This window comes from Crocodylus porosus, unplaced genomic scaffold (assembly GCF_001723895.1).
Source record: "Crocodylus porosus isolate Cpor-Errol unplaced genomic scaffold, CroPor_comp1, whole genome shotgun sequence".
Classification (NCBI taxonomy): Eukaryota; Metazoa; Chordata; order Crocodylia; family Crocodylidae; genus Crocodylus; species Crocodylus porosus.
In genome coordinates this window covers 25,395,013-25,409,859 of record NW_017728950.1, presented here as the reverse complement: position 1 = coordinate 25,409,859, position 14,847 = coordinate 25,395,013, and the positions used below count along the sequence as shown (strand labels likewise).

Genomic DNA, 14,847 nt, shown 5'->3' with positions numbered 1-14,847 from the left:
GAATTGGAACAGTGACTTGAATCACCAAATCGAATCACTGTCCCTGTGAATCAGCCAAATCTGAATCAAATGCTTGCCACTTCGCACAGGCCTAACTGAAACAATTCAATCTAGGATAGTCCATTCTTTACATCACAAACTGGAAGCAACATTGGTTCTACATCAACCACCTACAATATGCTCAATTGCTGATAGGGAGTGGGATGCACTGTATTTTCCATTTTCTCTTCAGTGGTGTTGTATCAATGGCTATTCTCAGTTTATCTGAAGATTTCCTCACTGTTAGCAAGCTATTGATTGACCTGTACTAATGACTTCTCTTTGTTTCAGGTTTGCCTTTTCCTTCTTCAGTGGCTCCACTAGAGCTTAATGGAACCTCCCATTTCAGCAACAGCAGATCTAGGCTGGGTGTAGATGGTGTGTTGCATCATCACATATAGCACAATGCATTTTTTTCTTAGGTACTATGCAGTACTGTGCCACACTGAGCCTATTACCAAGCCACTATGAATCTTCTGAGTACCAAGATATCTGATGATAACACCATCATAGCAATGCATATGGAGTTGGTTTGAGACTTTGAGTAGAGCAGGTATCAAAGGGGTTGCAACTACACTATCTCACTCCCCCCCGGATTCATCTCTGTATTTTCATAGTCTCATGAGCTGCACATGGGAACCTACTTCTAATATCAGCTTGCCCTCAAGTTGTCCATCTCCTTGAACTATGCCCTTATATAATGTTAGATTGCTGGATATGGCTCACAGTTTTGCTACTTTGCCCATGATGAGGCTAAAGTGGCACTACACTGTGATCAAATTCTTTGCACTGCCTCACTGCCCAATAGTGGTGGGTACAATGGTATCTCTTGTTGCATGGGTTTCCTTCTGACAATTTGCATTTTCCCACTGCATGGACTCAGAAAAGATCTATTGTCCATTACCAGGATTTTGTCACATTTCTTCAGTTTCTTATTGCTGAAGATATTAATGCTCCTGGGATTATATTGCAGTTGACCTGCACAAACCACATTTACTCAGACTGGTTGTTGGTCTAATAATTTAGTTGCTAATGACTGGGGGTCATTGATAGTGCAATGACTGGGGGCTGCCTTCTGCAGTGCATATGCACAGAGAATCTGAACCTCCTCCAGCCACACTGCAGACCTCATCCTTTTTATCCGATGCCTCTACAGCCTTGATTGCTTCTTGTGCTGCTGCATTTTTCTTCCTAGTGTAGCTGTGGCACTGAGATATTAGGGAGTATGGCATCCTGCATCCCTTGCATCACAATCAGTAAGCTGGGCATGTTTTTTTTTGGCTTTTGTATCGCTTTCCGTATAATGTACGTTGGACCATGAAGCCCGCATTCGCAGTCAGTCTTTCTCTGTCCTTTCTGCATACTTTTATAGCATGCACCTGTTTTGTTCCAGTGGCTGTTAGGGTTCTCTCCCAGACAGATTGCCTGCCCTTGCTATTTGGAGGTATTTTTCTGCTGTTAGATCCCTTTCTGTCAACATTCACTGCTATAAAGTGGAATTGCTTGTTCCACAGCTGATTCTGTATCTAATTAGTGAGTCTGTCTCCAGAGTTACATATGGACCCCAGAGTTCTCATCTCTGTAATGGAACAATCTATTCCCACTTCTGCTTCTCGGTTTCGAGCATGAAAACAGTATTTCTCTTCAGTTTAGGTGCGTGTTGGGTCACACTACTCATCAGACTTTTATCAGCAATTTCAGCATTTCAGGCATCCTTTCCGGCAACAGTGTCTCACTCACTTCTCAACCTTTCCCCCTGTGAAATGTTAAAAAGATTTGCCTTCACTTTCTCATCTTCCTCTGCTGTGGCCTGCTCTGCATACATAGTCTTGCTTCCACTGAGCCCGTGCTTGTGTCACACTTATTGTCTAGAAACCGAATTTAGCCTTTGGTGTGGCTCCCCTTGTGCTGTTTGCTATATTTCTGTTAGTTACGCGTTATTCCTTATTGTGGGTCTCACCAGACTGGCTGCTACCACTGTGCTTCATGTACCATTTGCTGCAGAATAACAGGACAGGACTCCCTGCATGTAAAATAGATCAGGCTCTTTATCGAAAAAAGAAACTTTTGCAGAGCTAGGGCCGCTGCAGGTCCCATTCAAGCCACGTGCACACAGGCTATCTTCCTAATGCCTCCTCCAAGCTCTTCCCTCCTGCAACTTGTGCCCATCCTGCCAAGCTCCACACAGTTTGCTATGCCCTCCCAGACTGGGGGTGCTTGTCTGCAGGCTGTGCTAGAGTAGGGCCCAGAGGAGAGCAACCTTACATCCCACCCATTCATGCAGAAGTAGGTGGTATACCCCTGCTTACCCTGCTCCACCTGTGGGGTATTAGTGAAAAGATTTTTTATTATAGAAAAATAGGGCTGGAAGGGACCTGATGAGGTCACCTGTTCCAACCCCCTGCCTGAAGCAGGATCATCCCTATCCAGACAATCCCATATAAAACCTTGTCTAACCTATTACTAAAACTGGACAGTCAACCCTGTCACACAACTGCAAGGCATAGCACCTTAACCTGCCACAGGGAAAGCAGAGGGACAATGGTGCCAGTGTCCTGCTGCTGCAAGATTTGATAAAATAGTCTTGAGAGATCTAAGGAAGAGACCACACTCCCTCTAATGAGGAAGGCAAAACCCCCCATAGTCTCCACCAATCTCACTATGAGGGTAAAATTCCTTCCTGTCACCAGCTGTGTTGATCAGTTTGGCCCTGAGCAGGGGGGCAAGGTTTTCTACCCAGGAACCTCCAGGTTTTAGTCCCAGCAGGAATACCGCCATACCCCAGGCCTAATCCTCAGCTTTGGCTGCAGCCAAAACGCAGTGCTTCTGGGGAAAGTGAAAAGCCCCCATGACACATAGCAACAGGAGGGAAAAAAAATTCCTTCCTGGCCCCATGTGGCAACCCCTGCCATAGATTATCTCTGACCAGTGCTTATCTAACCTCCTCTTGAACACCTCCAATGATGGAGGTTCTACAGCTTCCTTAGGCAGTCTATTCTACTGTCTCCATGTTCTAACAATGAAGAAGTTTTTCCTGATATCCAATCTAAACCTATTTTGCTGCAAGTTTAAGCCGTTGGTCTATGTTCTGCCATCCGTACCAGGAAAGAAAGGTGTTACCCCCTGTGGCAGCCCGTCATACATTTGAAGGCTGTTATTGTATCCCCTTTTAATTTTGTTTTCCGCAAGCTGAACATGTGTGTTTCCTTCAATCTTTCCTTGTATGACTTGCCTTCTTGGCCCTTTATCATTTTTGTTGCCTGCCTCTGTACTCTCCTTAATTTCTCCATATCCTTTTAAAAACATGAAGCCCAGAACTGCACACACAATTCTCTAAATGTGGCTTAACCAGTGATGAGTAGAGAGGCACTATCATCACCTGTGTTTTGCCTCCAGTCCTCATACTGATGCAGCCCAAAACTGCATGTGCCTTTTGTGCAGCTACATCAATTGCAGACACATATTGGGTGTACCAAGACTCCTAGATTCTTTTCCTTAGTGCCTCTTGCTTTTAGCTCTGAGTGTCTCCAAGCCAATGTCTGCCTTCTCTGGGCACCTTGCTATAGAAAGTCAAGGAGGCCAATGAGAAATTCCCTGTTTAGAGCCTCTTTAAGAAGATATGCTCCAGTCCAAAGCCTCAAGCCCTATACCTCCTTTCCAGTATATATTCCTTTCCATGCTCAGAGCATGCTCTGATCAGGTGCTGTTCCTCTGGCTGTACATATTTGTCATGATGTAGCTCCTCAGACCAGAAGGCTAGGGACAGACCTTACATATGAACCAGTTTAAGTGATTAGAAACTGGTTTAAACCTGTATCAGAACAGACATTCGGTGCACATAAACCAGTTTGAAAATGGCTGAAACCAGTTTGAGGTAAACCTGGTTGAATGCAATATCAGACTTAAGTGATTTGAGTCAAAGCGGTTTATGCAATGTCTGTCCCAGGTCCCCTCCTTGTTTAAGTTAATCCCAGATGTTTTGCAACTCTGGGCAGGGCTCTGCTCTCTGGTCCAGAGAGCTGGGCTGGCCCCTCCCCTCTGTTCCCTGGCTGGAGCTCTGGCAGAGACTGCAGGTACAGCTGTGTCTGCCTGGCTTCCTCCTGTGCCTTCCCCCCCTGCTCCCGCCCCTGCTCAAGCAGGGATTCCCCTGATCCCTCTGCCTTACACAGACACCTCTTAGCATTAGCTAGCATACCATGTGCTGGTTACAGTCGGAGCTATGGAAGGCAGGACAAAGGCAGACAGGACAGTATCAGCTTAGGGCTTTTTGGAGCTAATCACCAGGTAGCTGGTAATGTCCCTCCCTTCCTTCCTTGGAAAAAGTTGTTTAAGAAGAGCTTGAACTAAAGAGAGAAGCTTTTGTTTTGCTTGATGGGTTGATAAATGCTAACAACTTCCTGTGTGACTCTATGCTGTGTAACTAAATGTTGTGTTATAAACAGCAGTGGGGGGAAGGGGAACCCCTCCCTAATCAGAACATCCCCCTCCCCAGCTTAACACTCTGGAAGGGAAGGGAGGGATGCTCTAGCATTCCCCCCACCTCCCCCCAGCTTCTAGCCTGAGCCACTGCGGGCATGCACCTGCATTTTTTCAATCCAGAAGGGATGTCTGTGTGGTTACAAACTGGTTCAGCCTAGCCAGGTTAGGCTAACCTGCAAAGATTGAATCAATTCAGGTTCAGGTTTTTTGAATGTCTGTCCGTAGCCGAAGTGTTCAGAAGAGCCTGTATCTTACAGGACCACAGACTCCTCCCACTCCTTGCACATTCCACTAATAGATACAGATAACCAGGGCTCTCCCATGCATACCATAAGCAAGTGTCCCTTGGATGGTTCTCCATCTTTTCTTGAAGTGAATGTTAACTTCTGATAGCCTGCATTTCCGTTCAGCTCCATTTCTGAAAGGGCATGCCTTTTCCTGGCCTTTTCCTTTCTGATTGTTTACTATGCTTCATCCTTCCTTTGTTCCTTCTCAGACCCATGAGGGACATAGCCCTGGGAGGACACCCCAGGCAGCTTGTCTTCCTGAAGAGGCTACTGGTTTCTGGAGATGTTACACCCCTGGAGCAGAAGTGCTGGTGCCAGTCATGTGTGAACCTGAGTTTCTCCCTACAAACATGGATGCTGTGTTAAAGCAGCTACAAGTGCCTGAACATCATGGTTTAATGACAGCTGGAGAGAGACTTTCTGGGGTGGACCTATGTGTAGCTGAAGGTGGTAACTGTTGGTATAATAACCTTTCCCTAGATCCCTTCCCTTCATTTTGCCCCCTATAGAACAACCCTGAACTGTGCTGTCCCCAGTACACCAGCTGCAGCCCGGTGGCTGTCGGACCCCAAGGTGAAGGAAAGGTCCCAGGCATAGTGTGACTGTCAAGATTTCAAATGGAAGCTGCCAGCTCTGTGAGCTGCTGCAGCATCCCTGCCATGACACAGCAAAACCACTCTGAGACTGCCTCTGGTTTCCATAGTTACGATGTCCTAGCTGTGATCTGCAATGAGGCAAAGGGAGGTGAAGATAATGGGAGCCTGGTGATGAACCAAAGGGCATGATTTAGTATGAGGGCTGAACATGTGATGGCTTCCCAGATTGGAAAGGAACAGACATGTACAGTTTTGTTCTTCTGTCTGGTGCCTGCCATTAGCTCTGCAACTGTCCTGGTGGCTCATGTCCCCCTCTCTCCGGCCCCATGTCTACCTGTACAATACAACCCTCCTAGTCCTGAGCTTCTTTGTTGAAGTACATAGGGAAGAAACAGCCTTGGGTACCCTAGGCTTCCAGTCTGCCATTGGAGGCACTCGCAGCTACCAGCACACGACTTCCTAAGAGCCCAGAATAAGGGAGGGCAAGAAGCAGCACATATTGAATGGGCCACCCCCTCCATGCCTGATGATGGTTGCTGAGAGATAAATTTGCTTCTCGTTTTATTTTTCTCTACTTTAAAATACTTAGAAACTGGCATTTCCTTACACAACCATATTTCCAGAACTCATTTAATAAAGACTTAGAGGTCTAGGCAAACGAACTAGTCAATGTGAAGTAAAAGGAGATGGGGACTTACCTTATGTCTAACATGAGATGTTTTACTGTGCAATAGAGCAAATAACCGCATAGTAAGTGTCACTGTCTACATGTGCAAACACTTAGTCTGCACTAATTTGCTCTACTAAGCAATTAATTTGCTTCCAGGGGCACTGTGTAGTCTCCCAGCTATTCTGTTCTCCATCTCTTGCTGTTCTGTCTTCAGTATCCTTTTGGACTTCTCCGTCAAGAAAGCTGGTCTTCTCCTTACATCCCTGAAAAAACCTCCCTGGGATGGTAGGGATCGGGGTCAGCATTGCATCTAGAACCAGGATTTTTGCCAAGGAATATTTCCAATACTCATTGAATGTACTGAATAATGTTTTTAATTTGAAAAATAACAGGAAATATTGAAAAATGGGCCCTGCTTCCAATGCTTTGAAATGGAAAAATAAAAAATCCACCTTTTTAACAAGAGTAGGTTTTCACCAGTTCTAACTTGATCTAAATAGCATATGCTAGAGCATGTCTGTGTCATGCACAGTCCACAAATAAGGTTCCCCCCTGCTCTATACTGCAAAGTAAGGGACTAAAGCCTATGAAAAAGGGAAAAATAAAACCCTCCAATGGAGCCAAAATCAGCTGGTTTCTGGCCTGATCAGAAATTCCTGTGGTGCAGAAGAGGCTGGCTGCACTTTAGCAACTTTTGCTCAGTCTGAATTCTCATCTCTAAACCCTTGCTCCAGCCATTTCAATGTTAGAATATGCCAACTGACTTGTCTGCTCTCAGTTTTGTACTTTAACAGTGACACAGAACTTAGACCTTTAATATAGCAGCATTTGAAGTACTATGCTGAAACGGGTCAATGCTGCCTCTAAGCCAGTATCCCTTCTCACTATGGTGCTCTTCTGCAGGCAAAGTAAAATCGAAAGCAGTCATCTCTACACTGAGCCTGCCAAACTGTGCAGTTCTATCCCAAATGGAGAAATCTCTTTCTAAGATGAGATTGTGGCCTGTGTAAGCCATGAATGCATAGAGCCTTTATAGTGGGGATTTTCAAAGTACTTCCCTTATCCTAATACTCCTCCCACTGAAGCCAATTGTAAAAATCTTCACTGAATTCAGAGGAAACAGAACTGAGTACTTTGGCAAATGCTTTATGTTTTGCATTTCCTATTTTTAGTGAGGATGCTTACCCTAATGGCACGTATATGTTTTGTGAAAAAAATGTTTGCTGCTGTTTGCCTCAGTAGTATCCAGTAATGTTTTTTCTCCTGAGTCACATAGATTGTTCAGATACGTCCCTCTATACATTTTAAGCTGCCTGCCCACACATTTTTCTATGCCAACTGTGTCCGTGGGTCTTGTAAGAATGGAATGACCCATTTGCTTGTCTTCAGATCATTCATAATATGGGACGTCCCATCATATGGATGCCCCTTTGTAAAGTTAAGGCCTGATCCTGCAGTTATTTACGTGCATGCTGTCCTTTGCTCACATTACATAGGTGTGTAAACATTTCCAGAGGCAAATCCTAACTTGTCCTAATCTATTGACATTCTCCTTTTAAAGAAGTCCTTCAGTGGGTGCCCAGGCTGGGATCCTGGCATCATGGATGGCTGATACAAGCTTTGAGTCTGATTGCCTGTTTTCTTGCCATTCATCATCAACTAGCAAGGAGAAAGCTATTGTCAGTTCTTAAAATGATTCCTGTTAAGATGGAATGAGCTAACAGTGCTTAGAAGGAAATGTGCTTACCTCCAAATGGTTTGCATTTAAAGTAAAATACAGTGGCAGTTTCTAAGGAACTGTAACGACATTTCCTTTAGGACCTATATTTAGTAGGAATCTGTTTGTAATATGCTTTATTGCACCAAGTGGATAAAATGTATCATCTTTCACTTCAGTGCCAGTAGGTGGCATTATTTACTCTCTTACTGTTGGGATGCTGTCCTTACAGTGTAAAACTACTCTGTGGTTAGCAAAGATTATGGGCTTAATTGATTAAGATTATTCATCTTAATCAAAGATTAGATGAAACGAGATGTCAGGGGGTTGGTGAGCTTTCCCAGAGTTGAAGTGTCTAAATGTGGGGGCTGATGTTAGGCTGGCAATTAGAAGATCTTTGGCCATCAGAGAAGCGATGCTCTCAAACACTTTTCTTATAGGAGTAGAGGAGGGGGATGAGGAGGAAAATAAGAGGTTTTACGATGGGTCTTCATTAAATTACATGAGGTGGTTGCATGAGGTAACAGGGAACTGAACTTGATGACCCAGAAGGTCCTTTCTTGTGACTTGTGTGGTCTCAAATAGCAGCTTGGAGCCTACTAATGAGGTTAGCTCAGTTGGAGCAGAGCTGAGCCACTGAACACTGTGTAGTGTCCCTCTGGCTTAGGGCGCTGCTGTAAGATCCTGCACAGTGGGGTGGCACAAAGTGCCAGAGATATGCCTGCAGTTACTCCTCTGCACAAGGGACACCTGTCTCCTCACTGTGCTGTAGTGAACAGAACGTGCATGTCACGTGAGGCCAGGAGGCAGTGGAGTAAGTTTTCAAACAGACACAAGCAGCTTTTAGTTTCGGCATCTCAAATGCAGCTAAATTGAGCGTGTTTACCTAGGATTAGTGCATCAGGCATCTGAATGTGGCACAGTGGGGCCCCCCCACCCTGCCTCGTGCTGCTGCTAAAAACAGATCTTCTTTGCAAGCTGCTGGGAGCGGAGGGGGTCATAAATATGAGAACAAAGGCATGTCACATAGAGATCAACACAAATCAAATCCTGAAGCATTCAAAGCACAAAATGTGCATAACGGATTCAGTTCAGAACTTCCCCAGGGGGCAAAGCCGTCTGTAACATTGCAGCTCCGGAGGAGAAGCTCTCATTACGTAGCTCCTGTCACTGTAGCAGGTGACCTGTGAGAAAGGGAAGTATTACTCGCATTTCTGGGTTGGCAGAAGCCAGGTCTATCGTGGAAACTCATCATGTTCCAGAGTGGTGCCCTCAAGCATGCTGGTCTGTTTTGGGGCTGGATTCTGTCTAAATTGGAAGTGAGGCCCTATCTGCGTGATACTGCAACTAGGCTAGTTAGCTCGGGGGAGGCCAAGTGTGATGCCATCCCAGATTGGAAGGGAACAGGCATGCACAGCAGTTTTGTTCTGTCTGGTGCCTGCCATTAGCTCGGCAACTGTCACTCAGTGGTGCTAATTAGCCCACCCAAAGTATTACACGGACATGGACACCACCCTGGAGTATGGGAAGTGACCTGAGTGGCCAGCCCAAGGTCACACACACATCTGGGGCTGAACAAGAAATCACAGCCAGGTCTTCTCATTTCATAAGTCCTAGTTCACTAGTCCACTGAGCAGACCCTCCGGACAACAGGTTGCTTGTGGATAGAGGAGCAGGACCTGGTAGAAAAGCAGGGCACTAAAACTCAGCAAGGTGAAGGGAGTTGGAAAAGAAATCTTTTGAAGAACTGCTTCAAGCCATTATTTGTGTCCTCCATTATGTGTATCTGCTTCCTGGTGTCAAGGCAATGCATGGTCTGTCAGAGGTTTGACAGAATTTTGAATGCTCCTGCCCACCTCTGGCTGCCCAAGCCACTGCATCCCTGTGGGCACATCTCCATGAGCACTGCCATTACTGCGCAGTCCCGGCGGTGCATGGGCCCTTTCTGACCGTACTGTGCAGTAGCAATGAATTGCTGTGCAGTAGCTTGTTGCTACTATGCAGTACCATCAGTGTCATGGTTCATGCCTACTGATGCTACATCGCTGTAGCAACAAGCTACATCACCGTAGCTGGTCACTATGGCGACGTAGCGTCTCGTGTACACACACCCTGTCAAACGCAGAGCTAACTGCAGTGCTCCTTGCATTTTTCACCACCTGCCTTGATTCACATGAAGGCTGCAGGCTCTTCTTTGTCATGTTTGTAACATATCTCTGGGGTTCTCCAGATGCTTGTTCATGGCAATCTAGATAAGTAAACTTGGTATTGTTGGCAGAAGTATCCAGAAGTTGGTGCTTCCAGAAGCGCTCTCCCTTAGCCTGGCATGTTGGACCCCACCTTCTGTGTTGGGATAGGCTTACCAGAGTATATTGTTCTCCTGCAGCAGTAGGAAAACAGAGATAGATCCTGGTACTAATCCACACAGCCCCCGATGGACCTGGGCCTGTCTATCTGGCAAAGGGCTCTACTTGGTGTTGCTGTAATATGGGGGAGGCCTACAGCAGAAAGAGCTCAACCTGAGCAGGAGTTAGGGTTTCTTTGGCAGCAGAGCCCTAGCAAAAGAGAAAGCATTGCATTAGAGCGAGCTTTGACTCGAGCACATAAAGGACAAAAGCTGGGGAAACGACTGTACATTCACTTCATTCAGCCAGAGTAAGGACTGGAGAATGCATGTCATTACTGAATGATTTTTCAGGTGGCCATCACTGAATATCTTGCAAGCTTGCATTATGCCATTTTTTTGTCCTCTTTGGAAGATTTTTGGATGAATATAATTGGCACCAGACAGTGCTCACTTATTGGAGAGCCACAGCTTTATCACAAGGGGTCTTCTTTGCCTGTGTTGTGATGTGTACCAAGTTGTGGATGCATGTGCATATATGCAACGTTCTGGTTTAGTGCATATGATAAAGTTGTCTTCCAGCAAAATTGGTACAGATACAGTTCCTTACAGACCCATCCATCATTCTCATTTACTCCATAATTTCATTTCCTCAAAAGAAATTTAGAGAGATACACCACTGTGAGTTTCCAGTAAATTCCCTCTGCACGTATTAGATTATTACTCTACCTACAAATAAAGTCATCATGGCCAGGCTTATGGCTAGATGGGCAGAGGTGCAGAAAGTAGGAGGTGTGGCCACTGCACCTGTGGATGGGTTCATGCCCAGCATCTCATTCTTCCAAGCTTGTTTTGCACTAGGTAGGAATCTGCTTTTTTGGTCCTCATTTCCCACAAGCTCCCATCCTAAGTCATTTCTCCTAAAACACTGCATACTCTTGGTCTTGTTTTACATGGTCATGTCTCCATGGGCTTTCCCCTCTTCCTCCTTCCCCTGACTCTCATGGCTTAAACTTTCTTTTCTATGGACTTTTCTGGCCGCCTGGCTCCCTGTCCAACCCATCTCTGATTTACCCCTGGAGATGTCCAACTTTGCCTGCTGCCACTCCTTTTCATTTCTTATATGCCCTTTCTTGCTTATTCCTCAGATCCACTTGTGACATCCTCATCTCTGTCACCCTCATCCTGCACAGCAGTTTTTTCTTCATTGCACATCTCTCAGACCCATACAACAGCAGTGGCCTTATCAGTGTCCTGTAGATTTTTCCTATCAAGAAGATTTGGCATTTTCCTTTCATGAACCACTCCACTAACTTTCCTTCATTTCATCCTTGCCTGATTTATTATACTTATAATTTCCTCGTGTAGCTCTCCTTTTTCTTGGACAATAGAAGCCAGATACTTGAATTTGCATGCAGATGGTATGTGATGATCTTCTAATGCTTGAAGTGTGTTCCCCTCACCATCACCCAAGAACATATATGACATACATCTTTTTACCCTGACTATCCAAGATATGCCTCCATCTGGCAAAACCTCTTGTTACTTTGGTTCCCCATTTTCTGCAATCAAGTCCACATCATATGCCAACATTGTGCTGGTAGGACTGGCATAAACAGGAACAGGCTTATTTCTGACCCATGATGAACTCCAACCTAGACTAGGGAATCGTTGGTCTTCCCACAGGTGTTTCTAAGGCTTGCTGAGTCTCGCTTGCCATGTCTTGCACAAGTCTCACACAGATATCCAGTGTCATTTATTTCATCATGTACTGCCAATCACTTCTCTTGCTATACGGTCATACGCTTTTTCATGGCACTATATATTTTGGCTCTTGCAAATATGATGTTTAACTCTTCCTAATATTGGCTGAATTTAGATATTTATCCCCTTTAATAAGATTAAATTCCTGCTTTGCTTGTGCAATCAAGTAAGCTTTAGTTCTAACTGCAAGGCTTATTGTGCTTCAGTGAAGCAGTTAATTTGTAAAAATGTCAGTGGTATGTATGTTTTTATGAAATTAGGATATTTCACCCCTGGCCATACTTGCCTGGACTGCAATTTCATCATATTTCATAAGTCAGAACTGGGCTTGGTTGATAGTCAACAGAAGTGTTCCAAGGAAGTCTGCAAATGCAGCCTTGGAAATTCAGCAGATGGCACCATTTCCTCTGACTCTGTTGAACATGGGAGGTTTTTAACTTTTTAGAGTGAGTCTACACTGCTGTGATTGAAGCTCATGTCAACATGCCTGGAGCAGCTTCAAACAAGTAGTAGCTTGGGGTTAAGCATGGACAAGCTGCCCATGTATTTACCCAGCTTTTTGGGTGTTTAGCAGCCTGTGCCAAGTTCCATCTGCTCATAGCTACACAGCAGACAAGTTTACAGCTCTCTTGGGTATGTCTAAGCAAGCTGCAGTGGCTGTGGTGTTGACACGCTCAGATGTAATAAGTGTTGGAGGCAAAACTGTTGCCAGCGGCTGGTCAGAGCTTTGAGTTCAAGTGTTGCTTTTTTTGGTTCTGAAGGTGCAGGCTCCGTTCCTGCTGTTGGTCATTAGGGTAAGGTTTTTGAAAGTACTCGGCATTGGCATAACTCTGCTCCCAGTGAAGTCAACAAGAGCTTGAGAGCAGTTAGACTAACACTGATGCCATTTCCTAAAGCCTCCAGGAGATGTTTCTAGCACTAAAATAGCAGGAGACTGTCACTTCCAGAGGCAGAGAGAATAGAGATAAACCGTGCATGTAAAGAACAGGACTGCAGAGACATGTGGTGAAGTCACTGTGGCTATAGCAGCTTTCATGCAACCAGTGAGAGAAGGCATGCAAGCAAGCCTCAGCTTCATTGTTCGTTTTCACACTCTACTGTACTGATGTGCCTGTAGGCACCATGAGGGAGGAGGAAGTGCTTGAGTTATATGGACCCCCTCCCATTGTTCTCAGGCTTTGAGAACTAACCAGGTCAAGCAGACACCCCAAGAGAAAGAGAGACCTGTTAAGGAGTATGTTTGTTTGTATTTGTATGTGTGTGGGTGCGTGCCAGAAACTCAGTACACCAATTAAATTAGCAGCCAAAGGATTTTCTTGAAATGATTATAAATGTTTCAGAAAGGAGAGTCAGATTATTAAAACAACTGGAACATGCTGAACATGGAGTGACTGTGCATTCTCCTGTAGTTCAGTCAGTGAGTTGCTAAGCCCTTATCATTTTTTTTAGATCATGCCAGCTCCAAGATGAGTCAGCCCTGATGTGCTGGATATGGATACATATATTTGTATAATGGTGGAATTTAGGAGTCCCAGTTATGAACAGAGTCCCCTTTGTGCTGAGCACTGGACCTATACATCATGACAGGCAGTTGCTGCCTTGCAAATGAAAGGGGAGAGCAGAAAGTGAAGCTTCTGTTAGCATCCTCTGGACAAGCAAGTGATGCTTTAATTACGGGAGCTCTAAGAGGCCACATTTCACACGAGTTAAGTGTGATAAAATTGGCACTCAGAGCTTTCTTTCCTTTTATGTATCAATGGTCAGTTCTTTCAGGCACATGTGAGTTGATGGGGCAGGTTTCCCCATCTTATCTTTGCTAAGGAACTATGGGATTTAAGGGTAGAGTAGTTTACATCAAGTATTCTTACAGGAAAAGTCAGTCTTTTGAGGGATTTTAGTTCAGATCCTGAAACTAAAAACCCGTTACACAGTTTGTACCGTGTATTCATGCTCCCGCGCACCGATCTCCATACCTGTACCCCCACCCACTGCCCTCCTCAGAGGGTCTGCTTCTGAAAAAGTTTACGCCAGACCCCTTTCCACCAGCTAAGGTCTGCCATTTCTTTCCAATCGTCCTCTTCTGTTTTCTTGCAGTACCAGTCCGTTTCACTTAGTCCCATTTTAATCCAGTCTTCGACTGTGGGGTCTGAGTGTGTTTATGAGCAGGTTCCTAGCTTTCCACAGTGTATACCTGAAGCAGGATATGCACTGGTCGAAGTGGGCTGTCAGACTCCCTTGCTGTCTGGGCAGGTGCCCGTAGAGAAGTGCTGCCCTGGTCAGGTCTCTGAAACCTGTCACCACCAGGAGGAGTGTGTGTACTTTCTTCCACACCTCTCTGGCATATGGGCAGTCCCAGAAGAGGTGGTCTATCATTTCTGCCTGCCAGTAGCAGGTCTGTCTTGGGCAGTTGGATGGACCCCTCTTCCCTGCTGTGTTTTTTTCCATGCCTGCATGGTGGGCTGCCTGCCAGTTCAGGTCTCTGTGCTATTTCTTCAGGTCCTTGTGAAAGATTCACTCCCACACAGCCTGGCAGCTGTCACCAGGTAGTAAATCTATGGGTGATTTGGTGTCTCTTGCCCTTACCACCTCCCGTATCTTGCGGTGGTTCACCAAGGTCACTAGGGTAGTGTAATGCAGCTTGTATTTCCCTTGAAAACACTTCAGGATCTTGTAAAAACATGGGGAAACCATGGTGCACAGGGTCCCATTTGTTGTAATGTGCACTTTCCACTGTCACAGCAACTGTCCTGCAAAATACTTAACAAAGCTGGTTGTTTTAGATTCCACCCCTGTTGCCAGTTTGCAAACCTGGCTCATGTATTTGGCCTAGAGGAAAGGAAGGGTATCTGGCATTCCTCTACCTCTGGACCATTTTGCTTTGTACAGCTTAGTCCTTTCATAGTTTCATAGTTTGTAGGGTCGGAAGGGACCTGAGCAGATCATCTAGTCCG

The 14,847-nt window shown here is 45.4% G+C and overlaps 1 long non-coding RNA gene across 1 annotated transcript in view; it reads right to left on the bottom strand.

Moving 5' to 3' along the window:
* Positions 1-6,842, bottom strand: part of LOC109323390 — a 13,401-nt gene extending 6,559 nt beyond the window's left edge. The window contains exons 1-2 of the long non-coding RNA XR_002104653.1: positions 6,832-6,842; positions 88-91 (exon numbers count right to left, since the gene is read on the bottom strand). This is a non-coding gene — a long non-coding RNA (uncharacterized LOC109323390). The remainder of the gene's footprint in view (positions 1-87; positions 92-6,831) is intronic.
* Between the last annotated feature and the right edge of the window lie 8,005 nt (positions 6,843-14,847).